This window comes from Bufo gargarizans, chromosome 2 (genome assembly GCF_014858855.1).
Source record: "Bufo gargarizans isolate SCDJY-AF-19 chromosome 2, ASM1485885v1, whole genome shotgun sequence".
Classification (NCBI taxonomy): Eukaryota; Metazoa; Chordata; class Amphibia; order Anura; family Bufonidae; genus Bufo; species Bufo gargarizans.
In genome coordinates, this window is record NC_058081.1 from 90,147,254 (window position 1) to 90,175,243 (window position 27,990).

At 44.0% G+C, this 27,990-nt stretch overlaps 1 protein-coding gene and 1 pseudogene across 1 annotated transcript in view; one reads left to right on the forward strand and one right to left on the reverse strand.

Moving 5' to 3' along the window:
- LOC122929513 (pyroglutamylated RF-amide peptide receptor-like) overlaps nt 1–27,990 on the reverse strand; it is a 312,149-nt gene that overhangs the window by 46,419 nt on the left and 237,740 nt on the right. The gene's annotated exons all lie outside the window — the stretch shown is intronic.
- LOC122929760 lies at nt 1,326–1,412 on the forward strand (annotated as a pseudogene).

Here is a 27,990-nt window from a genome sequence, read left to right on the forward strand (position 1 = left end):
TGACCCTGGTGCGCCTGAACTCACTGGGGGTTGGATCCCACTGAGTGACGGCACATTTGCACGCACTTCACTTTCACACATTTGAGCACACTCACCTCTCTTTGCTCGGCTTCGGCCTTGACAAGATGATGAATTTTTATAATTCCGGCCGAATGTCCGGGTCCGTAATGGCACACATTCACTTTATAAAAAAAAAATTGTCACTGTGTGTTCACTTTCCATGTTTGTGTGCACACTAGGATTTCTTGGGTTACGGTGCCCTTATGGGTAACCCCCCCCCCCCCCCTAGAGGTCTAGGAGGGGGCCATCCTGGTTCTGCACCCCCCTGCAAAGCCCCTTGGGCTCTCCCTCCGGGGATAGCCCAGCCTTGTTGTTGAAGCTCTGTGCCGACACCTTGGGTGACATCCTAGGTGGAAGCCGGAGCATAGACTTGGCGTACCCTCGGCTTCGGCTGAGGGTTGCCTGGGCGAAACCGGCTTCGGTTGGGAGCCATAGATTTTGATGGGAGCCTGTTTAGTAGGTATGTTGCAGTCATTATCGCTCCTACCAGTATTTGTTAGGTACTGCAGTGTCTGAAATCATACATCTGGTCATTTCTACATAAGTGCGATTCTTTCATTCTGCTACGCCGTTTTGCTCAGGAGTGTATGGTACAGTTGTTTGGTGTATAATACCTTGTTTCTTTAGGTATGATTCTGGGAGTATTCCTTGGCAACTAATCTTGCTTTGTATCTATGGATGTTTCCTTCTGCACCGTATTTCACTTTAAAAGTCCATTTGCTTCTGATTGTTTTCCAACCAGGAGGGAGTTTTGTTAGTGACTAAGTTTTATTTTCTTGAAGTGATTTTATTTCTTCTTCAGCTGCTTTTCTCCACTGATCGGCTTCCCTTCTCGGCAAAGTTTCTATGTCTTCCAGGATGTTGTCTCCTGTGTTTGATGTGTTTTAGCAGCGTATGATAACCTGCGGGGTGCAATCCCTTTTGCCATCCAAGAGGATCTTCTGATTTCTTGTTGTTCAGTGGGTTCTACTGAATCGTTGATTGTAAGTTCCGCTTCTTGTTCTGGCTCTTGTCCTGCTTTGTATGGGTCAGCGTTTTTTGCTAATTCAGCGCACAAATCCTCTCCACATTTCTCAAGAATTGTATTATCTGGTGCTTCGCTTTCATCAAAATAAACACTGCGACTTACTGTGACCGTATTGGTCTTTGGACAAAGGATTCGATATCCCTTACTCTGCTCACTGTAGCCCATCAGAATACCTTCTATGGCATATGCTTTACAGCCAAACACTTTGATGTGCCCTACGTTAGGTTTTGATCCATCGATCGCTTCTCGGCCTTTATGGTTAAGATCATGTGTAGTATCTGTTCTTATCAATCTGGTCGAGCTTGCTCCCGGGCTGTAAACTCTTGTCCATACAAGGTATACCCGAGGGTTGCAGTGTGGCATGGAGGAGAACAGTGAACCACACAGCATCCCTAGCGCGTACAGCTTGGGTTTAAAGGTACCCTCGCTAGGTGACGAAGGTCTCTGCTGGATCAAAGCTAGGGGCTGAGTTGTTTGAAAGCTCGAGGTGTAGAAGTGCCCCAGGACCGGTGACCCTGGTGCGCCTGAACTCACTGGGGGTTGGATCCCACTGAGTGATGGCACATTTGCACGCACTTCACTTTCACACATTTGAGCACACTCACCTCTCTTTGCTCAGCTTCGGCCTTGACAAGATGATGAATTTTTATAATTCCGGCCGAATGTCTGGGTCTGTAATGGCACACATTCACTTTATAAAAAAAAATTTTTCACTGTGTGTTCACTTTCCATGTTTGTGTGTACACTAGGATTTCTTGGGTTATGGTGCCCTTATGGGTAACCCCCCCCTAGAGGTCTAGGAGGGGGCCATCCTGGTTCCGCACCCCCTGCAAAACCCCTTGGGCTCTCCCTCTGGGGATAGCCCAGCCTTGTTGTTGAAGCTCTGTGCCGACACCTTGGGTGACATCCATATATATTGTTCCTATTGAGTTTGAGACAGCACACCAAAGGAGTGATATTCAAGAGTTCAGTTATTCATTCAAATTTCAACACCAGTAGTACATTTCTTACATTTATTACAACGTTTCGGGACCGATTTTGGTTCCCTTCTTCAGGCAAAAAAGGTAAAGACACACCATCAGAATACATAAAACAATCATTATATATAAATTACTTAGACAAAGCTTAAAAATACATGTCATTACAAAAATGAGGAAAAAAAGGAAAAAAGGAGAAAACATTTATTTTTTTACATGATTTGAGCAAATTTTCATTAACATGATTGATGTCTATAATAGTAAAAGAACTGACCCAATCAGAAAATTTGGTACCATGTTCATCTTAAAATGCTATGCATAATTTAATTATAATGATATACATAATTGTGTGACATAATTCATTGATATCATAACATAATTAATAAAGAAAACAAAAAAAAAGAAGAAAAAGAAAGAAAGAAAAGACCAGACAAGGTAAAGTTACATGGCCCATTGATATTTAGATATATAAAGGGTCAAATACTACCAAGACTAAACATTATGCAAGTTATGGATATACAGTTAGGGATATACAGTAGTGTAAAGAAGAGGAAATTACCACAGAACCAGTGCACTTAAGTACATGTATATAGCTAATTGCCACAGAACCAATATGTTTGAGTACACCTGTATATGCATATATGCAGGGGTCAAGTCCTGGGAAAAAAAGTGTGGGAACTCACCCAAGATCCACTGCAACCCCCCCCCCCCTCCAAAAAATAAAAAAGCACAGAAAATCTAGCATGCTGTAATTTGTGTCGCTGCGGACTAAAAAATAAATAAAAAAAATAACACTTTTAGAAAAGTTTATCCTGGGATTCGATCTCATGACCTCTACACAGCAGAAGCAAGGCATATGCCCTCACAGCTATGAAAGCTGTCTAGTTTGTTACTTAAAAAAAAATATATAAGACTTCTACTGTAGGTAACTTTGCCCACTGTGTATGGATGTAGCAGAGCTGGGTGTGTTGGGGCAGCTGTCATGTGTATGGTTGTACACTAGGTATCAGTACACTAGGTATCAGTAGAAGTATCAGAAAAAAAAAAAAAAACACTTTTAGAAAAGTTTGTCCTGGGATTCGAACTCATGACCTCTACACATTACAGGCAAGGCATTTACCCTCACAGCCATAAAAGCTGTTGAGGTAGTTGCTTAAAAAAAAAAAACTAAGACTTCTACTTATACCTAGTGTACTGATACCTAGTATACAACCATACACATGACAGCTGCCCCAACACACCCAGCTCTGCTACATCCATACACTGTGGGCAGCTGTCATGTGTATGGTTGTACACTAGATATCAGTACACTAGGTATAAGTAGAAGTCTTATATTTTTTTTTTTAAGCAACTACCTAGACAGCTTTCATGGCTGTGAGGGTAAATGCCTTCCTCTGATGTGTAGAGGTCGTGAGTTTGAATCCCAGGACAAACTTTTCTAAATGATCTTGTAGTGAAGGAGATGAGGTCATTAGGGGGCGGGGCACCATGAGAGGAGTCGCACAGACAGCTTCCTCTCAACTGAAGCCGCCCCTCCTCCCTTAACCTGCCCTGCACAGTGCGCTCCGTCTCCCCCTGTGAATCTGATTCAGCTGTGTTCTCCTGGCTTGAGGCTGAAAGGGAACGGCGTTCCTGCCATGAAAAAAGTGCAGGAACGCCGTTCCCATGCGTTCCCCCTCCACTCGACCCCTGCATATATGGCTAATTGCCACAGAGTCCGTTCACTTAAGTACACATATATAGCTAATTGCCACAGAACCAATGTCTTTAAGTGCACATATATAGCTACAAGACAGACATCTAACTGCTGGTTATATTGGGTTTTATCTCCTAAATGGTCTCACAATGTCTCAAGCCAAAATCCTGGATTGATATACCCATTGGCAAGTGACACAACGAGAGCCATTAAACCTCATGGCTTGTCATAGCTACAAACTCTTGAAGTTTTTCTAATGTCTCACTTTTGTGCTTCATTAGATACGTTATTGTGTACCTAGAATAATCGTCGATAAAAGTCAGTAAATATCTGTTCCCGCCGGATGTGGTGGTTTTCATTGGTCCGCACACATCACTGTGTATCAGTTCCATTGGTTTAGTGGGTTTTCTCTGACTGGTCTGTCGAAGAGAGGTTTGGGTAGCCTTTGCTTTGATGCAACACGTGCACTTGCTGAGTGTGTGGCAAGGCAATATTTTCATGTCTTCTGATAGACCTCTCTTTGCAAAGTCCTTTATAGCTTTTGGGTTTTGATGCCCCAATCTTCTATGCCACAGGTGGATGCACTTGTCATGTGGGTTATGAGTTGCCGCTTTAGCCTTCTCACTTTCAGTGACCAGTTTGTACAGATGTTCATTTAACCTTCCTCTTGCTAGAATTTTCTTTTCATTTTGAATTGTGCATTCATTACCTCTGAACTGGACAGTAAGTCCATTGCTTGCAAGGATTTTAACTGATAGGAGGCTTCCTTCTAGACTTGGAACATACAGAACATTCTTTACAAGGATGCTCTGCTTGACCCCTGATGGTGTTTTGCAGTTCAGAAACCCCTGAGCATTACCTTCCGATGTAATACTTTTCCCATTTGCTAGGAAGACTTTGTTTTTTACACTATAATGAATTTCTGTGAAGAATGTCTTGTCGCTTATCATGTGACTTGTTGCCCCTGAATCGATGTACCATCTGTGTGAGGTACTATTCTGAGTCACTTTAAAAGCACCACTCCATGATGCACTTTCATTTTATTTCACGACCGCTCTTTAGCTCTTTCTCTTGTGGGTAGCTCCCGCTTTCACTGCTCAGCTTTCCAGATTGAACAGTTCTTTTTCAGATGACCGGCCTTTTTGTAGCGAAAAAATACCCGGGTTTCTTTGCTTTGTCTTATGCCTTCATGCATCTTCAGAGCTGCCTCTGATCTCTCGTTCTCTTCACTGTGCAGATTTTCCTTTTTTCTGCTGTATTCATCAATTAATTTTCCCTTAACATATTCTAGCGTCAGTTCAGTTTCCGGTCTAGTTTCTAGAGCATTTATAAAGGCACTGTATGATTCTGGAAGGCTGCATAGCAGTAATGCTACTTCATGATTGTCTTTCATTTCTTCACCTATTGCACCCAGCTGGTCCACAATCTCTAGCATAGTCTTTACATGTTCACCTATTTGCTGCCCTTTTTCCAGCCTCATCTTATACAGTTTGCACAGCAGATATAATTTACTGTTTAGGCTTGCATGTTCACGCAGTTTTTGTAATACAATCCAAATACCTTTAGCTGTGTTTTTTTTTCCTTATATGAATGAATTAATCATCCTCCACTATCAGGCTTATGACTGTTTTTGGTTGCCTGTTTTTTCTGTCCCTTTCTTCCAGGTTGTCATTGGGTCTGTGTGTATCCAGTACCTGCCACAAGTCATCTTAGAATAATAACATTTCAAGCTTAAACTTCCATAGCTGGTAGTTGGTATTGTCTTGGGCGTAGCTAAAGGCTCATGGGCCCTGGTGCAAGAGTTCAGCTTGGGCCCCCCTTCCCTTAGTGCTTGTTGGCAAGGGGCGGGGGAGCACATTAGCCTTCCTGCTGCCAGAAGCAAACATTGAAAGGGCACCCCCCTCCATCTAAATTCTTGACCTAACCCCTTCCCTCCAGCCAGACGTGTAAATTCACCAGCATACACTTTCTATAATGCCAGTGTCTTATGTGGCACAAGGGTCTTTGAGCCCCCTCAGGCTCCTGGGCCCGGTAGTGACTGCTACCTCTGCACCCCCTATAGCTACGCTCGTGGCTATTGTTGAGCTTTGCTGTTGTAAACTTCATATCTGAAGCACTTGCCATCTTTCCGTGAATTGGATGCAGCTCTTGTTTCCTCACACAGGATTTGGTAGGATCGTAGATGCAGCACTTACTTAGTAACATAGTACATAAGGCCGAAAAAAATACATTTTTCCATCCAGTTTGGCCTGTTATCCTACAAGTTGATCCAGGGGAAGGACTACTTGCTTGTAGTTTTCCTTTTTTCTAGTGTCTAGAGCTGGGCCCATAACCTGTTGGTTGTGGGTTAGAGAAGACACTAGTAGCTTGTGATGAGGCAGAACTTGGTTTACTTGTGGGGATTAAGTTCCAAACATATAAGACACTTCAGTAAACTGTAACAGCAGCCATCTTGGTATAAAGAGAGAGAGAGAGAACTAACAAGTTTTATAGATATACACAACTAGTAACCTTTAGTGATGAGCGAGCATACTCGGCCGAATAATTTGGGTGCTTGAATACAATTTAATGCAATGAAAGTCAATGGGAGAACCCCAGGCACCCCCTGCTCGGAAGAGAACAGGGCGTCTAATTCATAAAAAAAGGTTAGAAATTGATGGAAACCCTATCAAAACGGTTTGGCAACAGCATTAAGAGGATAGCTGGATTATTTGAGACTCCGCACAAATCCTCTAGATGTGTTAGAGCACAGGAGAATGGATACAAAATCCTCTCACAATGGTATATCACCCCAGTTAAATCCTCTCACTTCTCTAGAGCTACGTCTACAATATGCTGGAGATGTCAAGAGGAGAAAGGTACTTTCTTACACATATGGTGGACGTGCACGAGCATTAACAAATGGTGGGCGGAAATTTTCCGGATCGGTAATCTAATTTGCTCCTCCAATATTGCCTTATCCCCCTATGGTGCTTTGCTCTCTCTTTTTACTGATAACAACTCGCCCCCTCCCACGTTCCTCTTCAAGCAACTCTTATTGGCAGCCCGTCTCCTGGTTCCTAAACATTGGCTACAAGCTACCTTACCCTCGATGGAGCAATGGAGACTTAAAGTAGACCAAATTTACCGTTTTGAGGAAATGACCTCTTGGGAGTCACGGTCTCACCCAATGTTCCTGAGAAAGTGGGCCCCCTGGGCAGAGTACAGATTTTCTAAGCATTAGTCTACCTCACACCATCACATGGCCTCCTTTTTGACCTGGTCCTATTAGCTATGCGAATATGTCTATCTATTTAAATCCTGACCAGTTCTGCTTGGTAAATTACTGGTAGAGGGAGATGTATATCCCCTCCCGGCTGCGAGCCAACTTTGACTTATACACATATAGGGTGGGTTCGAGGTCACTAAGTTGTGTCAGATTACTTTGGGCTTTTCTCTCTCTCTAATTGCATTGACAATCCTTCTAAGCAGCCATGCCTCGATACTGTCTTATATGCACTAATCTATGGAATGCTAGCCGCGTTTATGGAGTAACTCTTGCCTTTTCTGTAAGGATTTTATCCTAAACCCGTTGTGTACAATATTGTGCCTCTATGATGATGTGTATGGTACCGTTTTACGCCTCTGTTGGCGTACTGTTACAATGTATGTTTTACCGAAAGTAAAATAAAACTTTAAAATAAAAAATAAAAAATAAAAAAAAGAGGATAGCTGGATGCGTCTTAGATTCCTATTATGTATCACATACAACAGACAACCTCACAAAGGCTATATGCCAAAAGTCAGATATGTGCAAGCCATAAATCTATCCATGAGACAGATAACAACCAGCATACCTTACAATGGCAGCCTTGTGCACTATGAGATATTCCAAACCAGCTCTCATCTGACTGAGAACCAGTAAACCTCAAAGTTATTGAGCATCTGTTGGATGGCTTGGGTGGACCTGCACACCTAGATTAGGGCGACAAAAAGTTTTCTGATTGTCCGAACATAATATTCAATAACCTTTCTATACAGTTTTGTCATGTAAAAATGAATTTTCATAAACATGGGCTTATGGTAAAGACATGCAAATGAACAGAATCTGCCTTGTTTTTCAGTTGTCATAAGACTAGGAAAACCAATAGATGGTGCTATTGAGTTATGAACAGCGCCCTCTATTGGTTTCACAATCTTATGACAAGTCTAATATTCTTGTCAGAAGACTATGAAACCAATAGAGGGTGCTGTTCAAAACTCAATAGCGCCATCTATTGGTTTCATAGCCTTCTGACAAGAATATTAGACTAAGTCTTATGACAAGCTTATTAGTGTAGCCTTTTGCATGGAAAATTTGCAATAAAAATTTGCGACTAGGATGATATATGACACTGGGAAAGCTGGGTAATAACTTAATAATAAAATCTGACACTGGGGAAGCTGGGTAATAACTTGCAATCTACACTGAGTTATTACCGAGCTTTTCCAGTGTCGGATATTATCACTCACTTACTACATAATTATTACATAATATTCGCTATATTGCTATATATTTGTTTTTTAGAATATTATGAATATTCTAAAAAACAAATATAGAGCAATATAGCGAATATGATCTCAGCGAATAGTCTTGTCTTAACACTATGCAACTAATAGAGGGCGCTGTAATCATGACTCATGAATCATGACTCATGAACAGCAATTTCAACCAATAGAGGCCTAGAGGCCTCTACCGCTCTACTCTCATTCCAATCTACTTTATCCACACTACAACAGGAATTTTGCATACAATTACTCTCTCTTGTCCTACACGAAAATTATTTCCTTTTCGGGGATCAATATTATGGCCAGAAACGCAAGACCGCGATGGGGGCTAATGGGGGCCAATGCTTACATGATACATTTTGAAGAAAACTATGTGTATACTCACCCATTATTCACTCACCACGTCAAAATCGGGCTCAGATTTATATACAATATTTTTTATATCTGGGAGGGCCCCGAATTCAGCATACATTTATTCTAAAATGATTTGAATAGTATATATCCTGAACTAGGATTTACTATACATATAGACATTACAACTCGGAGATCAGTTTTTTGAATACACTGGTACCAAAGGACACTGATGGGTATTTTCCCATAAAGGATTACTATACTTGCGATTTCTCATATGTCATATACTTGATCAAATGCCCATGTGACCTAGCATATGTAAGGGAAACCACTTAACATATCAGGGACTGGATATACAAACACAAATCCACCATTAGAACAAAACAACTACTTTTACCAATACCAGCACATTTCACCAACATAAATTAGGATTAGGCAACCATGGGTGAGAACCTCCTTACCCTTCTCCTCCCCCCCCCCCCTTTCCCCCCCCCCCTCACCTCCATGCTTGCAGTTTCCCTATTAATGTAATATCTCATCTTGTCTTATCATTTCCAATTATTTCATTTATAACTTGTCCTTTTCTCATTATAATTTTTTTCATTTATTTTAAATTTTTTCATGATTTTAAAAAATGTTCTATTATTATATGTACATTATCTTTCTAAAACTGGTTTCCTGTTTTTTTTTCTCCTTATTATAGCCCCCATCCCTTTCAATTGTCTGTCACATATTTCATTCTTTCATTCATTGTTTTCATTTTTTATTTTATTTTATTGTTTTCTCATTTTTTTTCCATTCATCATCTAATCATGATTAGAGTTGAGCGGACACCTGGATGTTCAGATTTGACGGGTTCGGCCGGACTTCACAACCCGAGTCAATGGTGACCTGAACTGGCACTAAAATGGCTGTAAAAAAGTCATGGACAGCAAAATGTTAAGAGTATGGCAAGTGCTCTGCAAACAAATATGGATAGGGAAATAACTCCAAATAACATAAAATACGCAAAAAATATATATATCTTGATCTTGGAGGACGAGGTCCATATGGAGTAGGAGGTTGAGGAGGCGGTGTAGGTGGAAGCGGCGGTGGAGGATGAGGAGGTAGCCTACACTGCTTTTTAGTTTTATTTATTTATTTGTTTAAATTAGGCTACACCCCAAAACATTGGAAATATAACCTGTTATAACCCCCCCCCCCTGCCGTGCTAAACAAACGTTCAGACAATACACTGGCTGCAGGGCAGGCCAGCACCTCCAAGGCGTAAAGGGCATGCTCAGGCCATGTGCCCAATTTGGAGACTCAGAAGTTGAAGGGGGAAGACCCATCAGTCAGTACGTGTAGGCGTGTGCATGTGGTATCTCTTTCTCATGCTCCCTCTCCGGCGTGGAACCCTTATTCGCCATGTCGAATAAGAAAAGGAATCTAAATCCAAGGGAGGTCAATGGATGCCATTTAATTTGATCGAGCGGAAATGTGGGACAAAGTATTGAAGCAGAAGCTACTAAGTTAAGGAGGGGGCGCGTGGGAATTACCCACTCCGGACTCAGGGAGGTAGTGACGATAAATAACAATACAGGACTCTTAGGATGCCCTGTTATTGGAATGATTATAAAAAAATTATGGGGAATGTCACTGGGGTATTTTGGATTAGGAAACGTTATACAGGAGAGGCCCAGCTGCCGCTTTGTTGACTCTAGGTAACTTCTGCATGATCGCGCGTCCCCGTGACGTCCACGATCCATTTGGATATCTTCTCTATCAACTTTCGATGTTCTTTTCTAAGCCTACCATGTTGATCATGGTTATCGGCGAATAAGGGTTCAAGGCCGGAGGGGGAGCATGAGAAAGAGATACCACATCCAAGAGAGGACAATGGATGAAACTAAATGTTGATCAAGTGTAAAAGTGGGACAAATCATTGAAGCCAAAGCTTACAAGTAAAGGAAGTGGCGCGCGTCAATTATAGAATTTTTGCAATTTAATTCCCTGTCACCTATGCAGAGCAGGGGTTTGTATACGGCAAAATTGGTAAAATGTCAACTGACAATGTAACAGACGATTTTTTTATTTATTAATGTCCCTGTCATCTATGAAGAGCAGGGGTTTAATCACGGCAAAAATGGTCAAATGTCACCCAAGAATATAACAGACAAATTGGTGAAATGTTTTTACCTGTCTACTAGGTATAGCAGGGGTATATCACAGCCAAAAATTGGTGAATTTCAATCGAATATGTAACAGACAAATTAGTGTTTTTTTTTTTTACCTGTCTACTAGGTATAGCAATGGTATATCACAGCCAAAAATTGGTGAATTTCACCCAAATATGTAACAGACAAATTAGTGATTTTTTTTTACCTGTCTACTAGGTATAGCAATGGTATATCACAGCCAAAAATTGGTGAATTTCACCCAAAAATGTAACAGACAAATTAGTGAAATGACATAAAATAAAATACGTACAAATTAAAAAAAATTATCTTGACGTATGAGGTGGAGGTCCATATGGAGTAGGAGTTTGAGGAGGAGATGGACGTAGCGGTGTAGGTGGAAGCGGTGGTGGAGGAGGACGAGGTAGCCAACACTGGTTTTTGGTTTTAATTTTAATTAAATTTTTTAAATTAGGGTACACTACAAAAGAGTGTGAAATATCCAAAATACAAGAATGAGCAATTGCGCTGCAGTATAACAATGGCTGGTTGAGGCCGGTATACAGTGACAGAATTAAGGATCGTACATTGTCCTTGCAGCGTGACCACCCAGTAATCAGCACAAGTTAGAATGTGGGCAACTCGGCGGTCGTTGAGGAGACACTGCAGCATGTAATGGCTCATGTGCCTGAGGAGGTGGTGATGGTGAGTACAATAAAGGAATTCAAAAGGGGCCTGGATGTATTTCTGGAGCGTAATAATATTACAGGCTATAGCTACTAGAGAGATATCGTTGATCCAGGGATTTATTCTGATTGCCTGATTGGAGTCGGGAAGGAATTTTTATTCCCCTAAAGTGAGGAAAATTGGCTTCTACCTCACAGGGGTTTTTTGCCTTCCTCTGGATCAACTTGCAGGATAACAGGCCGAACTGGATGGACAAATGTCTTTTTTCGGCCTTATGTACTATGTTACTATGTTACTATGTGTGCCAGGCTGCCCAGACGCAACGAAAAGCTGTCCTCTGTGGGAGGTGTATCGTCTGTGTCCTCTGTATCCCCCCAGCCATGCACCAGTGATGGCCATGAGCTGGTTTGGGTGCCACCCTGCTGTGAACAAGGTTCCTCCTCCTCATCCTCCACCTCGTCATCCTCCAGAACTGTGCCCTGGCTGGACAATTGTGTACCTGGCGTTTGTGGGACCCAACTTCCGCACCCAGCCCACAGCCGCATCAAACGACGTATAAACCACCGAACAGATGTCGGGGTCAATACCGTCATTGACCGACGCCCCTTTTGGAAATGAAAGATGGTGAATCAACCGAAATTTATTCGGCTCCTTCTTTGGTACTACCCCCAACGGCGACACCCTCAAATTCGCCAACAGAGGTGCATCAAAAGGCCCATCCATCCTACCTAACCGAACCTCCCCGGCCAATTTATCTGCCACCACCTGAGCGTGCACCAACGCCGAACGCAGATTCTTCCCCCCCCCAAACCGCAGGCAAAGGATCCGACGGTATCACAAACCCAACCTTAAACCCCTCCCGCAACCATTCCGCCACCTCCCTATTAGGATATCTATCTAAGAATGGACCCATCCTTTCCACCCGCACTGGCGTCTGACCCTTTTCCAACACCCTCCGCCCCTCCTCTCTGCTTAGCTCCCCTAAAACACCTGTTTGTCCCATGATTCCCCCCGCAAGTGGCACATTCATGTTTGAATCTGCACTTTGCTCCAAACTGACATCCCCCTCATTAAACAGAAAGCACTGCCCTTTTGCTGACGCGGACGCCAAGGTAAACTGCCCAGATCCCCCTGCTTCCCCCCGAAGGGCTGTACCTGCCTCCCAGGCGCCGTCACCCTCATCCATAAGTAGGGATGAGCGAACTCGAACTGTATAGTTCGGGTTCGTACCGAATTTTGGGGTGTCCGTGACACGGACCCGAACCCGGACATTTTCGTAAAAGTCTGGGTTCGGGTTCGGTGTTCGTCGCTTTCTTCGCGCTTTTGTGACGCTTTCTTGGCGCTTTTTGAAAGGCTGCAAAGCAGCCAATCAACAAGCGTCATACTACTTGCCCCAAGAGGCCATCACAGCCATGCCTACTATTGGCATGGCTGTGATTGGCCAGAGCACCATGTGACCCAGCCTCTATTTAAGCTGGAGTCACATAGCGCCGCCCGTCACTCTGCTCTGATTAGCGTAGGGAGAGGTTGCGGCTGCGACAGTAGGGCGAGATTAGGCAGATTAACTCCTCCAAAGGACTTGATTAACTGATCGATCTGCAGCTGTGGATCATTGAGCTGCTGATCCTCAATTGCTCACTGTTTTTAGGCTGCCCAGACCGTTTGTCAGTCACATTTTTCTGGGGTGATCGGCGGCCATTTTGTGTCTTGTGGTGCGCCAGCACAAGCTGCGACCAAGTGCATTTAACCCTCAATGGTGTGGTTGTTTTTTGGCTAAAGCCTACATCAGGGTGAAGCTGTCACACCAAGTGCATTTAACCAGCAATAGTCTGTTCATTTTTTGGCCATATACAAAATCAGGGGCAAGCTGCGCCTGTCACCAAGTGCATTTAACCCTCAATGGTGTGGTTGTTTTTTGGCTAAAGCCTACATCAGGGTGAAGCTGTCACACCAAGTGCATTTAACCAGCAATAGTCTGTTCATTTTTTGGCCATATACTAAATCAGGGGCAAGCTGCGCCTGTCACCAAGTGCATTTAACCCTCAATGGTGTGGTTGTTTTTTGGCTAAAGCCTACATCAGGGTGAAGCTGTCACACCAAGTGCATTTAACCAGCAATAGTCTGTTTATTTTTTGGCCATATCCCAGTCTAATTCTGTCACTAAATCCATACCTGTCACCCAGCGCCTAAATACTAGGCCTCAAATTTATATCCCGCTAAATCTGTCCTTAGTGCTGTAGCTGGGCGAGTTATTTAGTGTCCGTTCAAGCACATTTCTTGTTCTGGGTTGAAATACAATTCCCAATTTAGCAATTTCATAATTTAGTGGTTTCTGCTATATCAGAGCTATTTGAAATCTATCCCTAAAAGGGTATATAATATTCAAGGTGCACATTGGGTCATTCAGAATAACTTCACACACACCCGCTACTGTGTATTTCCAAGTCTAATTCTGGCACTAAACCCATACCTGTCACCCAGCGCCTAAATACTAGGCCTCAAATTTATATCCCGCTAAATCTGTCCCTAATGCTGTAGCTGGGCGAGTTATTTAGTGTCCGTTCAAGCACATTTCTTGTTCTGGGTTGAAATACAATTCCCAATTTAGCAATTTCATAATTTAGTGGTTTCTGCTATATCAGAGCTATTTGAAATCTATCCCTAAAAGGGTATATAATATTCAAGGTGCACATTGGGTCATTCAGAATAACTTCACACACACCCGCTACTGTGTATTTCCAAGTCTAATTCTGGCACTAAACCCATACCTGTCACCCAGCGCCTAAATACTAGGCCTCAAATTTATATCCCGCTAAATCTGTCCCTAGTGCTGTAGCTGGGCGAGTTATTTAGTGTCCGTTCAAGCACATTTCTTGTTCTGGGTTGAAATACAATTCCCAATTTAGCAATTTCATAATTTAGTGGTTTCTGCTATATCAGAGCTATTTGAAATCTATCCCTAAAAGGGTATATAATATTCAAGGTGCACATTGGGTCATTCAGAATAACTTCACACACACCCGCTACTGTGTATTTCCAAGTCTAATTCTGGCACTAAACCCATACCTGTCACCCAGCGCCTAAATACTAAACCTCAAATTTATATCCTGCTAAATCTCTCGTTACCGCTGTCCTGTTGTGGCTGGGAAAGTTATTTAGTGTCCGTCAAAGCACATTTTTTGTTCTGGGTTGAAATACAATTCCCAATTTAGCAATTTCATAATTTAGTGGTTTCTGCTATATCAGAGCTATTTGAAATCTATCCCTAAAAGGGTATATAATATTCAAGGTGCACATTGGGTCATTCAGAATAACTTCACACACACACGCTTCTGTGCATTTCCAAGTCTAATTCTGTCACTAAATCCATACCGGTCACCCAGCGCCTAAATACTAGGCCTCAAATTTATATCCCGCTGAATTTGAATACAATACATTGGGCCAAATAATATATTTGTTGTTGTGGTGAACCATAACAATGAGAAAAACATCTAGTAAGGGACGCGGACGTGGACATGGTCGTGGACATGGTCGGACATGGTGGGTGACGTGAAGCCTCATTCTCTGCTATGACATGCAGACTGATTCTCTGCTGTCATGAAGCCAGATTGTCTGTTACGGGACCTCTCTGCTCTGCCTGTGTGCTAGGCCTAAATATATGCCAATGGACTGTTGCAGTGGTGGGTGACGTGAAGCCTCATTCTCTGCTATGACATGCAGACTGATTCTCTGCTGACATGAAGCCAGATCGTCTGTTACGGGACCTCTCTGCTCTGCCTGTGTGCTAGGCCTAAATATATGCCAATGGACTGTTGCAGTGGTGGGTGACGTGAAGCCTCATTCTCTGCTATGACATGCAGACTGATTCTCTGCTGACATGAAGCCAGATTGTCTGTTACGGGACCTCTCTGCTCTGCCTGTGTGCTAGGCCTAAATATATGCCAATGGACTGTTGCAGTGGTGGGTGACGTGAAGCCTCATTCTCTGCTATGACATGCAGACTGATTCTCTGCTGACATGAAGCCAGATTGTCTGTTACGGGACCTCTCTGCTCTGCCTGTGTGCTAGGCCTAAATATATGCCAATGGACTGTTGCAGTGGTGGGTGACGTGAAGCCTCATTCTCTGCTATGACATGCAGACTGATTCTCTGCTGTCATGAAGCCAGATTGTCTGTTACGGGACCTCTCTGCTCTGCCTGTGTGCTAGGCCTAAATATATGCCAATGGACTGTTGCAGTGGTGGGTGACGTGAAGCCTCATTCTCTGCTATGACATGCAGACTGATTCTCTGCTGACATGAAGCCAGATTGTCTGTTACGGGACCTCTCTCCTCTGCCTGTGTGCTAGGCCTAAATATATGCCAATGGACTGTTGCAGTGGTGGCTGACGTGAAGCCTCATTCTCTGCTATGACATGCAGACTAATTCTCTGCTGACATGAAGCCAGATTGTCTGTTACGGGACCTCTCTCCTCTGCCTGGGTGCTGGGCCTAAATTTATGACAATGGACTGTTGCAGTGGTGGCTGACGTGAAGCCTGATTCTCTGCTATGACATGCAGACTGATTCTCTGCTGACATGAAGCCAGATCCTCTGTTACGGGACCTCTCTCCTCTGCCTGGGTGCTGGGCCTAAATTTATGACAATGGACTGTTGCAGTGGTGGCTGACGTGAAGCCTGATTCTCTGCTATGACATGCAGACTGATTCTCTGCTGACATGAAGCCAGATCCTCTGTTACGGGACCTCTCTCCTCTGCCTGGGTGCTGGGCCTAAATTTATGACAAAGGACTGTTGCAGTGGTGGCTGACGTGAAGCCTGATTCTCTGCTATGACATGCAGACTGATTCTCTGCTGACATGAAGCCAGATCCTCTGTTACGGGACCTCTCTCCTCTGCCTGGGTGCTGGGCCTAAATTTATGAAAATGGACTCTTACAGTGGTGGGTGACGTGAAGCCTGATTCTCTGCTATGACATGAAGACTGATTCTCTGCTGACATGAAGCCAGATTGTCTGTTACGGGACCTCTCTCCTCTGCCTGGGTGCCGGGGCCTAAATATCTGAGAATGGACTGTTCCAGTGGTGGGTGACGGGAAGCCAGATTCTCTGCTATGGAACCTCTCTCCAATTGATTTTGGTTAATTTTTATTTATTTAATTTTTATTTTAATTAATTTCCCTATCCACATTTGTTTGCAGGGGATTTACCTACATGTTGCTGCCTTTTGCAGCCCTCTAGCCCTTTCCTGGTCTGTTTTACAGCCGTTTTAGTGCCGAAAAGTTCGGGTCCCCATTGACTTCAATGGGGTTCGGGTTCGGGACGAAGTTCGGATCGGGTTCGGATCCCGAACCCGAACATTTCCGGGATGTTCGGCCGAACTTCTCGAACCCGAACATCCAGGTGTTCGCTCAACTCTATCCATAAGCCAATATCCTTATGGTCCCACCGCATATTTGGGCGGACCGTTTTTCTCTGCCGAAACTACTCGTCGCACCTTAAATATCTATCTAAGAACAGACCCATCCTTTCCACCCGCACCGGCGTCCGACCCTTTTCCAACACCCTCCGCACCCCCTCTCTGCTTAGCTCCCCTAAAACACCTGTTTGCCCCATGATTCCCCCCGCAAGTGGCACATTCATGTTTGAATCTGCACTCTGCTCCAAACTGACATCACCCCTCATTAAACAGAAAGCACTGCCTTTTTGCTGACGCGGATGTCAAGGTAAACTGCCCAGACCCCCCTGCTTCCCCCCGAAAGGGCTGTACCTGCCTCCCAGGCGCCGTCACCCTCATCCATAAGCCAATATCCTTATGGTCCCACCGCATATTTGGGCGGACCGTTTTTCTCTGCCGAAACTACTCGTCGCACCTTAAATATCTATCTAAGAACAGACCCATCCTTTCCACCCGCACCGGCGTCCGACCCTTTTCCAACACCCTCCGCACCCCCTCTCTGCTTAGCTCCCCTAAAACACCTGTTTGCCCCATGATTCCCCCCGCAAGTGGCACATTCATGTTTGAATCTGCACTCTGCTCCAAACTGACATCACCCCTCATTAAACAGAAAGCACTGCCTTTTTGCTGACGCGGACGTCAAGGTAAACTGACCAGACCCCCCTGCTTCCCCCCAAAAGGGCTGTACCTGCCTCCCCGGCGCCGTCACCCTTATCCATAAGCCAATATCCTTATGGTCCCACCGCAAATTTGGGCGGACCGCTTTTCTCTGACGAAACTACTCGTCGTACCTTAACCACCCGACCCCCCCCCCCCCCCCGTACACATGGTAAGACTCCCCTAACGCATCCATATAACAGAATAACGCCGAGCAATACTCTGGATTCTTCTCCCCAATAACGCTCACTAAGATTGCAACCAATTCCCAAAAGTACGCGGTATCAACCTGAACCGACGTTTCTCATCCTCACCCTTCCTCTTCTTGTCCTTCCGCTCCCTATCCAGATTAAACCTCTCCAGCAGGAGTAGAGAAAAAATCTCCACGTATTCCCCTTTCCAAATCCTATCCCTCACCTCCTGTTTCAAATGCGCCCCTAACAGCCCTTCAAAACACACATACACCTCACCTTGGGCCCCATCACTCACCTTCTCACCCACCTCTTCACCCCCGGCCTGCGTCTACACCAAAACCACCCCGCCATCCCGCGACGCCACTTCGCCAGCCCCACCAACGCTCCCTGCTCTGACCCCCCATCCCTGTAACGGGGCCCTACCCACATTCCCCAACCCCGCCACCAACCCCACCAGGCTACCCAAAAACTGTCCTAAACCACCAACTACCTCCCCTTGACCTCCTCCCAGCCCGCTCCCTTGGGCACTACACAAAGAATTCAGGGATCCCCACAGGTTCTCACCTTGCTGCCCGGGCGCTGTGAACCCTGCAGTGTAAAGTCCTGCATCCTGACGTCCGTCATCCATCTGGGCCACCACGCTCCGTCTTGGGACTTGGCATGCGCTGACACTCTGCACCCTAGCAGTCTCCATGCTGGGTGCGCTCCTCTCCTCACTTCTGTCCACCAGGGGGCACTGAAGAGAAGCAGATCCGCCCGGCACATCTTCATCCTGAGGCCTGCGCTCTCCGCCATCTTGCTGCTGCGTAGCCTCGCGTGCCACATGCCTCCCGTCCATCCCTCACTGAGCAGGCCTCCTGACCCCACTAGAAGGTAAGGATCCCACCGTTCCCGCTCCCGATCCATCACTGGTCGCCGGAGAGGGCAGGGGGAGGGCCCTCCTGCCCTCCGCTGGGTTCCGCCTGCCACATGGATTCCTCCCACGCCGGGAGGACGAGGATAAAGTCTTCCCTGCATTCCCCCGAGGTGGAGGGTCCCCGGAGGGGCTCCTGACAAGGCGCCGAACCCTGGGGGTCTCACTGGGACTCAGGCGCGCCGGCGGCTGTACCCGCCGCGTCTGTCTTCCTTCCAGCGGCAAGCTAACTGTACCCGCCACCTCCCCCCTCAATATGCCGGACATCTGGGAGCTCAGCCACTCATTGCCCTGCTCCGCCGCTGCCTCCCTAAGCCTAGCCAGCATATCGTCTATGGTAAGTGTCTGGGACATCTTACCAGTTTTTCTCAATGCACAAAATGGCACCCCTCACTACCGGACACCCCCATAAATAGCCCCCCGAATATCTTCCCCTATGCGACGCCCCCCTTCTCTCACCATACATTCAAACCCCTTAACCCCTAACCTCCCTGACCCTCACAACCAACCCTAATCATGCTGGCCTCCCCTTAGCTGCGCCCTAGTACAGCCATACTGAAGCAGAAGTGACGCCTGTGTTTCACCAGACAGGAAGTGAGGTTGCGGCGTACGTTCCACAGGCCGGAAGGGTCTGAAGAGCGCAGACTTTTAAAGAACAGGATTCCCCCTATAGTACGAGCTGGGAGCATAACCGTAAGTGCACACGACTGTCTTTGGATTTTGAAGCAAACAGTATGACCTTTGGTCAAGGGTCTCTCTGGATGCATCTTCACCTGTATCTAGTACAAGTTTCTTACTATATCTGTTGTATTACAGGTAGCAGCCCCTACCATCAAAATAGGAGCTAGCGGATCCAGGGCCGGCCTTAGGCCTTTAGGCGCCCTGTGCGAGAAAGCTTTACAGCGCCCCATAGTGACCACGCCCTTCAGTAACCACGCCCCTCAGTAACCACACCCCTCAGTAACCACACCCTTTCAGTGGTGGCGCATACGTACAAAAAATACGATTGCGCCCATTACGCGGCACATGTTACATATCGCCGCGAACGTTGGAGTGAGAGCAATAAGTCTAGGGCCATCATTCACTGATAACACTAAACTGATGAGCGGTAAAAGCTTTTAAAGCGTCGCTTAAGGCCAATTTTGGGTATGGTAGTTTTCTGCGATTTCGCGGGTGCGCGCAATTTTAAAGCTTGCCATGTTTGGTGTCTATTTACCCGACGTGACCCCGACTTTTATATTTTACCCAAAAACAGGTTAATAATGAATGTTTTCTAACATAATGTTAAAAAAACTGTAATTTTTCCTAATTATAGTAAAAAATAAAAACCCCAGTGGTGATTAAATACCACCAAAATAAAGCTCTAGCTGTCCCCAAAAAATTGTATAAAATTTATTTCAGTACAGCGTTGCATGACAGAATAAACGTCAGTGAAAGTACCGCAGCGCTGAATACTGAAAAATGGCCTGGCCAGGAAGTAGTTAAGAAACACTCTATTTAAATAATAAAATACAAAACAGACATTAAGCAGTACACTGCATTTATAAAAAAAATGAATTTACTTACAGAACAAAGTTTTTACATCTGCTGCCTGCTTCTGCGGATTCTTGCCCTCCTTTGTCTTCTCAGTGAGCATGGCATATGAGCTCCTGCTCCTCATCCCTGCTCCTCATAGCAAGGCAAGGACAGTCTCCCACGTGTCTTTCCGGCAGAATCCGCCTGTGGCTTGCCAGGCTGCCAGTATACATTGTCCAGATTTAAAGATGGCCGCCGCGCTGTTGCTGAGCGGCGGCCATCTTAATGACTAATCCACAGACTGCCAGTGACACTGTCACTGCAGCCTGTGCTGCCTGGCTAAGCCGACAGCTGATGCTGATCCATCCAGCACCCGCACAGAGGGGCACCGCGCCCGCGGGCGCACAGCTCATAGTAAAGATGATCTCCGACTCCTGATAGCGTTTTTCTTTTCCGGTGCTGAGTTCCGTCCTAGAGGCTCAAATCCGGAAAAGAACTTATCAGTTTTATCCCCATACATTCTGAATGGAGAGTAATCCGTTCAGGATGCATCAGGACGTCTTCAGTTCAGTCTTTTTGACTGATCAGGCTTTTCAGAAAACCGTAGCATGTTGTATTTTTACCTCCGGCCAAGAATCCGGAACACTTTGACTGAACGCCAGATCCGGCTTTTTTCCCATTGACTTGCATTAACGCCGGATCTGGCGTTGTGTGTTCCGTCAAACCGGATCCGGCTTTTGCATGTTAAACCCGAAAAATGTGAAAAAAAAGTTAAAGTCCATAAATGGTGGATCCGTTTTTTCCAATGCATTTTTTCATTGTGATCAAAATCCTGATCAAGGATTCAAATGTAATCCGTTTTCACACGTTTTTACGGATCCGGTGGGCAGTTCCGGAGACGGAATTGAACGCCGGATTCAAACAACGCTAGTGTGAAAGTAGCCTTAAATAGGAGCTAGCGGATACCCAGCCAATATCTGATAAGGTCTGTTGTACCATCATTGATTATGACGTCTGCAATATCTATATAAGACGACAAAGGGAATAACATATATACGGTGATTATATCATCTACCTAGACACTGCAATAAGTGTCACTGCATATATCACTGGATAGACATTGTTATTATACTTTATATATTACTGGAACCGAGACCCCCTGAGGAGCCCTTGAATGGGCGAAACGCGTTGTATTGTACAACAGTCATCTTTGTTGTGGCAGCATCATATTTGTGTTAATTGTTTACACTACACTATCACTGTTAGGCCTCATGCACATGACCGTTGTGTGCATCCGTGGCCGTTGTGCTGTTTTCAGTTTATTTTTCACAGACCCATTGACTTTCAATGGGTCCGTGGAAAAATTTGAAAATGCACCGTCTGGCAGCCGCATCCGTGAGCCGTGTTTCCTGGCCGTCAAAAAAATAGGACCTGTTCTATTTTTTTCACGGCCAACGGTTCACGGACCCATTCAAGTCAATGGGTCCGTGAAAAATCACGGATGCACACAAGATTGTCATCCGCATCCGTGATACGTGTCTGTGATCCGTGTCCGTTTTTTCCTATCATTTCAATGGCAAACTTGACTTAGATTTTTTTTTTCATTTTTCATGTCCGTGGATCCTCCAAAAATCAAGGAAGACCCACGGACGAAAAAACGATCACGGACTTACTGACCCCGTTTTTGCGGACCTTAAAACAAAAAAACGGTCGTGTGCATGAGGCCTTAGGGTGTTACAGGGAAAGGAGAGAAGGTATGTGGACAGGGAACCCCACCATCAGGGGTGACCCCTGGGCAAAGTTTAGAAGGAGTGTGTATTAGGGAAAGAATTCACACACTAACCATTGCCCTTTTAATTCACATTGTACACTGTGTAAGCCTGTATTGTTTGTATGTCATAAGCGTGGCGGATGCTAATGTAGTATAAGAGGAGCAAGCCAGAGGCCTGCATCATCTGCATGATACCAAGCCACCAAGAAGGGGCATTTATTTTAAAGGCTAATAATAACAGTATATTTTAAAAGGGTCCGAAAATTAACTGTAGAGAGAATAATATTGATGAGAGGACCTATAATATCTCAAAATATAACAAAACTTAATACAGACGTGGACAAAATTGTTGGTACCCTTTGGTCAATGAAAGAAAAAGTCACAATGGTCACAGAAATAACTTTAATCTGACAAAAGTAATAATAAATTAAAATTCTATAAATGTTAACCAATGAAAGTCAGACATTGTTTTTCAACCATGCTTCAACAGAATTATGTAAAAAAATAAACTCATGAAACAGGCATGGACAAAAATGATGGTACCCCTAGAAAACACAGAACATAATGTGACCAAAGGGACATGTTAATTCAAGGTGTGTCCACTAATTAGCATCACAGGTGTCTACAACCTTGTAATCAGCCATTGGGCCTATATATATGGCTCCAGGTAATCACTGTGTTGTTTGGTGATATGGTGTGTACCACACTCGACATGGACCAGAGGAAGCAAAGGAAAGAGCTGTCTCAAGAGATCAGAAAGAAAATTATAGACAAGCATGTTAAAGGTAAAGGCTATAAGACCATCTCCAAGCAACTAGATGTTCCTGTGAGTACAGTTGCACATATTATTCATAAGTTTAAGATCCATGGGACTGTAGCCAACCTCCCTGGACGTGGCCGCAGGAGGAAAATTGATGACAAATCTAAGAGACGGATAATCCGAATGGTAACAAAAGAGCCTAGAAAGACTTCTAAAGAGATTCAAGGTGAACTTCATGCTCAAGGAACATCAGTGTCAGATCGCACCATCCGTCGTTGTTTGAGCCAAAGTGGACTACATGGGAGACGACCAAGGAGGACACCATTGTTGAAAACGAATCATAAAAAAGCAAGACTGGAATATGCCAAACTACATGTTGACAAGCCACAAAGCTTCTGGGAGAATGTCCTGTGGACAGATGAGACAAAAATCGAAGTTTTTGCCAAGGCACATCAGCTGTATGTTCACAGACGAAAAAATGAAGCATATCAAGAAAAGAACACTGTCCCTACTGTGAAACATGGAGGAGGCTCTGTTATGTTCTGGGGCTGCTTTGCTGCGTCTGGCACAGGGTGTCTTGAATCTGTGCAGGGTACAATGAAATCTCAAGACTATCAAGGAATTCTAGAGAGAAATGTACTAGCCAGTGTCAGAAAGCTTGGTCTCAGTCGCAGGTCATGGGTCTTGCAACAGGACAATGACCCAAAACACACCGCTAAAAACACCCAAGAATGGCTAAGAGGAAAAAATTGGACTATTCTAAAGTGGCCTTCTATGAGCCCTGACCTCAATCCTATTGAGCATCTTTGGAAGGAGCTGAAACATGCAGTCTGGAAAAGGCACCCTTCAAACCGGACACAACTGGAGCAGTTTGCTCATGAGGAGTGGGCCAAAATACCTGCTGAGAGGTGCAGATGTCTCATTGACAGTTACAGGAAGCGTTTGATTGCAGTGATTGCCTCAAAAGGTTGCGCAACAAAATATTAAGTTAGGGGTACCATCATTTTTGTCCATGCCTGTTTCATGAGTTTATTTTTTTACATAATTCTGTTGAAGCATGGTTGAAAAACAATGTCTGACTTTCATTGGTTAACATTTATAGAATTTTAATTTATTATTACTTTTGTCAGATTAAAGTTATTTCTGTGACCATTGTGACTTTTTCTTTCATTGACCAAAGGGTACCAACAATTTTGTCCACGTCTGTAACTGTTAGCAACCCAATCTACTATCGCCTGTACTTGTTCTGGCCTCACCATTCATAGAGCCGCATTAGGCCTGACCAAATAACACTGTAGGTTCTGTTGCCTACACGCACCTGGGGACGGTATTTCACTTGTGCCTGTAGCTGGCACAGATCGACCACATCCTCTCCCTGCAACATGAGCTCCACCAGCAGCACCACGACCAAGGCCACGTCCCATATTCGACGCTCTCCTCGTTCTCCGCAAATTTTGGATCTTGCCCAAAATGGGTGTTTTTTGAACAGAATAGAACACCAGTATGTAACGCGCATATTTCACACTGATAGATGCAGCCAAGGCCGCAAATTTAGTATTTGGCCCAAATGGGTGGTTTTTTTATAACAGAATAGAATACCAGTATATAACGCTTGCATTTCACACTGACAGATGCAGCAAGGGCTGTAAAATTTAGTATTTTGCCCAAACATGGCGTTTTTTAAAATCCAGAAAATTATTGCTGCATTTCAAGCTTGAATTGCTCACTGACTAATGCAGCATAGGCACTAGATGTAGGATATTGCCAAAAATGGGTGTTTTTTTAAACCCAGAAAATTATTGCTGTATTTCAAGCTTGTATCTCACACTGACAGATGCAGTCAAGGCCGCAAATTAATATTTTTCCCAAAATGGGTGTTTTTTTAAACCCAGAATATCATTGCAGTATTCCTAGCTTGTATGTCACACTAACAAATGAAGCATAGGCCCCAGATGTAGGGTACTGCCCAAAATGGGTGTTTTTTTTATTTTTATAACAGAATATGACAGTAGTATCTAAAGCTTGTATTTCACACTGACAGATGCAGCAAGGGTTGTAAAATGTTGTATTTTGCCCAAAAAGGGTGTTTTTTAAAACCAAGAAAATGATTGCAGTATTTTAAGCTTAAATTTTACACTGACTAAGGCTGAGTTCACACGAGTGTGACAGATTAGGTCCGGATGCTTTCAGGGTGCGTTCAGTTAAACTCGCACCATTTTGCAAGCAAGTTCAGTCAGTTTTGTCTGCGATTGCGTTTAGTTTTTTCCGCGCGGGTGCAATGTGTTTTGATGCGTTTTTCACGCGCGTGATAAAAAACTGAAGGTTTACAAACAACATCTCTTAGCAACCATCAGTGAAAAATGCATCGCACCCACACTTGCTTGCGGATGCAATGCGTTATTCACGCAGCCCCATTCACTTCTATGGGGCCAGGGCTGCGTGAAAAACGCAGAATATAGAACATGCTGCGATTTTAAAGCATTGCAGAAGTGATGCGTGAAAAAAAAACGCTCATGTACACAGCCCCATTGAAATGAATGGGTCAGGATTCAGTGCGGGTGCAATACGTTCACCTACTGCATTGCACCCGCATCTCGCCCGTGTGAACTCAGCCTAATGCTGCATAGGCCCCAGATGGAGGGTATTGCCAAAAATGGGTGCTTTTTTTAAACCCAGGAAATTATTGCAGTATTTGAAGCTTGTATGTAACAATGAGAGATTCAGCAAACGCCGCAAAATTAGGTGGTTTTTTAATTACAGAAAATTATTGCTGTATTTCAAGCTTAAATTGTATACTGACAAATGCGGTATAGGCCCCAGATGGAGGGTATTGCCAAAAATTGGTGTTTTTTAAAACCCAGAAAATTATTGCTGTATTTCAAGCTTGTATCTCACACGGACAGATGCAGCCAAGGCCGCAAATTTTGTATTTGGCCCAAAATGGGTGTTTTTTTAATAACAGAATAGAATACCAGTATATATAGCGTGTGTATTTCACACAGACAGATGCAGCAAAGGTTGAAAATGTAGTATTTTGCCCAAAATGGGTGTTTTTCTAAACCCAGAATATTAATGCAGTATTTCTAGCTTGTATGTCACACTAACAAATGCAGCATAGGCCCCAGATGTAGGATATTGCCAAAAATTTGTGTTTTTTTAAACCCGGAATATTATTGCAGTATGTCAAGCTTGTATCTCACACTGACAGATGCAGCCAAGGCCGCATATTTAGTATTTGTCCCAAAATGGGTGTTTTTTAAATAACATAATAGAATACCAGTATATAACTCTTGTATTCCACACTGACAGATGCAGCAAGGGCTGTAAAATTTGGTATTTTGCCCAAAAAGGGTGTTTTTTAAAACCCAGAACATTTTTGCTGTATTTCAAGCTTAAATTGCACACTGACTAATGCTACATAGGCCCCAGATGGAGGGCATTGCCAAAAAGGGGTGCTTTTTTAAAACCCAGAAAATTATTGCTGTATTTCAAGCTTGTATTTAACAATGACAGATGCAGCAAACACCACAAAATTAGGATTTTGTCCTAAATGGGTGTCTTTTTAATAACAGAATATGACAGCAGTATATAACGCTTGTATTTCACACTGACAGATGTAGAAAGGGCTGCAAAATTTAGAAGTTTGCCCATAAAGGGTTTTTTAAAAACCCAGAAAATGATGGCTGTATTTCAAGCTTAAATTGCACACTGACAGATGCGGCACAGGCCCTAGATAGAGGGTATTGCCAAAAATGTGTGATTTAAAAAAAAACCTCTGAATATAATTGCTGTATTTCAATCTTCTATTTGATTGTCACAAATGCACATATGCTGTGCTGGTGCACAGAACTTACATAAAATGTCCGCCACTGCCCACCTAACTAACAGTCAAAATAAAAGTTATTTTTCTGGGTCACTGGGCTCAGGGCAGGGTAAAAAGATTGTGCACTGCACCCACACAACTAAATCTATGTAGATTGCTGGGTTAACAAGCACTGCAGATTAAAGATTCTGGCCTATTCTCTACACTACACTAATCAGAGCAGAGTGACGTGCGGCGCTACGTGTCTCCAGCTTATATAGAGGCTGAGTCACATGCTGCACTGGCCAATCACAGCCATGCCATTAGTAGACATGGCTGTGATGGCTTCTAAGGGCACAAGAGTAAAACGCTTGTTGATTGGCTGCTCTACAGCCTTTCAAAAAGGGCCATTAACTTGCCGAACACCGAACCAGAACTTTTACTGAAAAGTTCAGGCTCGGGTCCGGGGTCCAAAAATCCTAAAGTTCAGTATGAAACCGAACTTTACAGTTCAGGTTCGCTCATCCCTAATCATAATGTCACCCGCCGACGCCACTAGCGACCGGCCATTTAATGAACCCCCTAGACAAAAGAGCATTGTATCCAGGATTGCTCTCACCTTCCTGCCACCAATGAGGTAAATTAATCTTCCGTTATTAGTAAAATATACCAGCAAATATACTTACATCTATTCTACATTTACTGCCCCTTATACTGGGCAGCTTGTCCTACTTTTTAGACTTTACATTTTGTGTCCCACTTTTTTAACTCTTTTATCCACTATAATGTAGCACATTAGCTGGCTACCTCTACTTCTTTTCTTACCTTACACCAAGTTCTCTACTGATAGGATACTGCCCCTCTAAGCATCAACCTGGAATCACCATATTCCTTTACTACATCTATGCGCTTTAACCCTTGACCTTTGGACCCTCACCTATGTGGATATCCTTCCTTCAACTCACTTTTTTACTTTCCATTATAAACCAGTCCAACTTAAGATGTGATATGTCTATTACAGATTCCGCTGAAAAAGGTCTAATTATAGACCGAAATGTTCAGGGACGATAATGTGGCTATAAGATTTTCTCTATTCCTGGATATGAATAATGCTGTATAGAAAAATAAGTTATGTTAACCTTAATTTGACCATTAAAATTAATTGCATATACTTTAACTGGAGAGCCGTGGATATTCCTACTCTCAGATGATTATTCTCTCACGAGCACCCAGACCGCAACATTGGAGTGCAGATCACATAATTTTATAATCCAAGAAAGGGCAGAGCCTTACCCTTGAGCTTCAGCTCTTTTCTGTGATGTTAATTAATTGGTGCTACATTAATTTGGGGGCTAGGAGTGTGTGTAGCTAGCAACTAACTTCAGTCCTGCAAGCCCCCCCCCCCCCCCCAACCAAGTTTGGGACCTAGAGAGAACCCCAGGA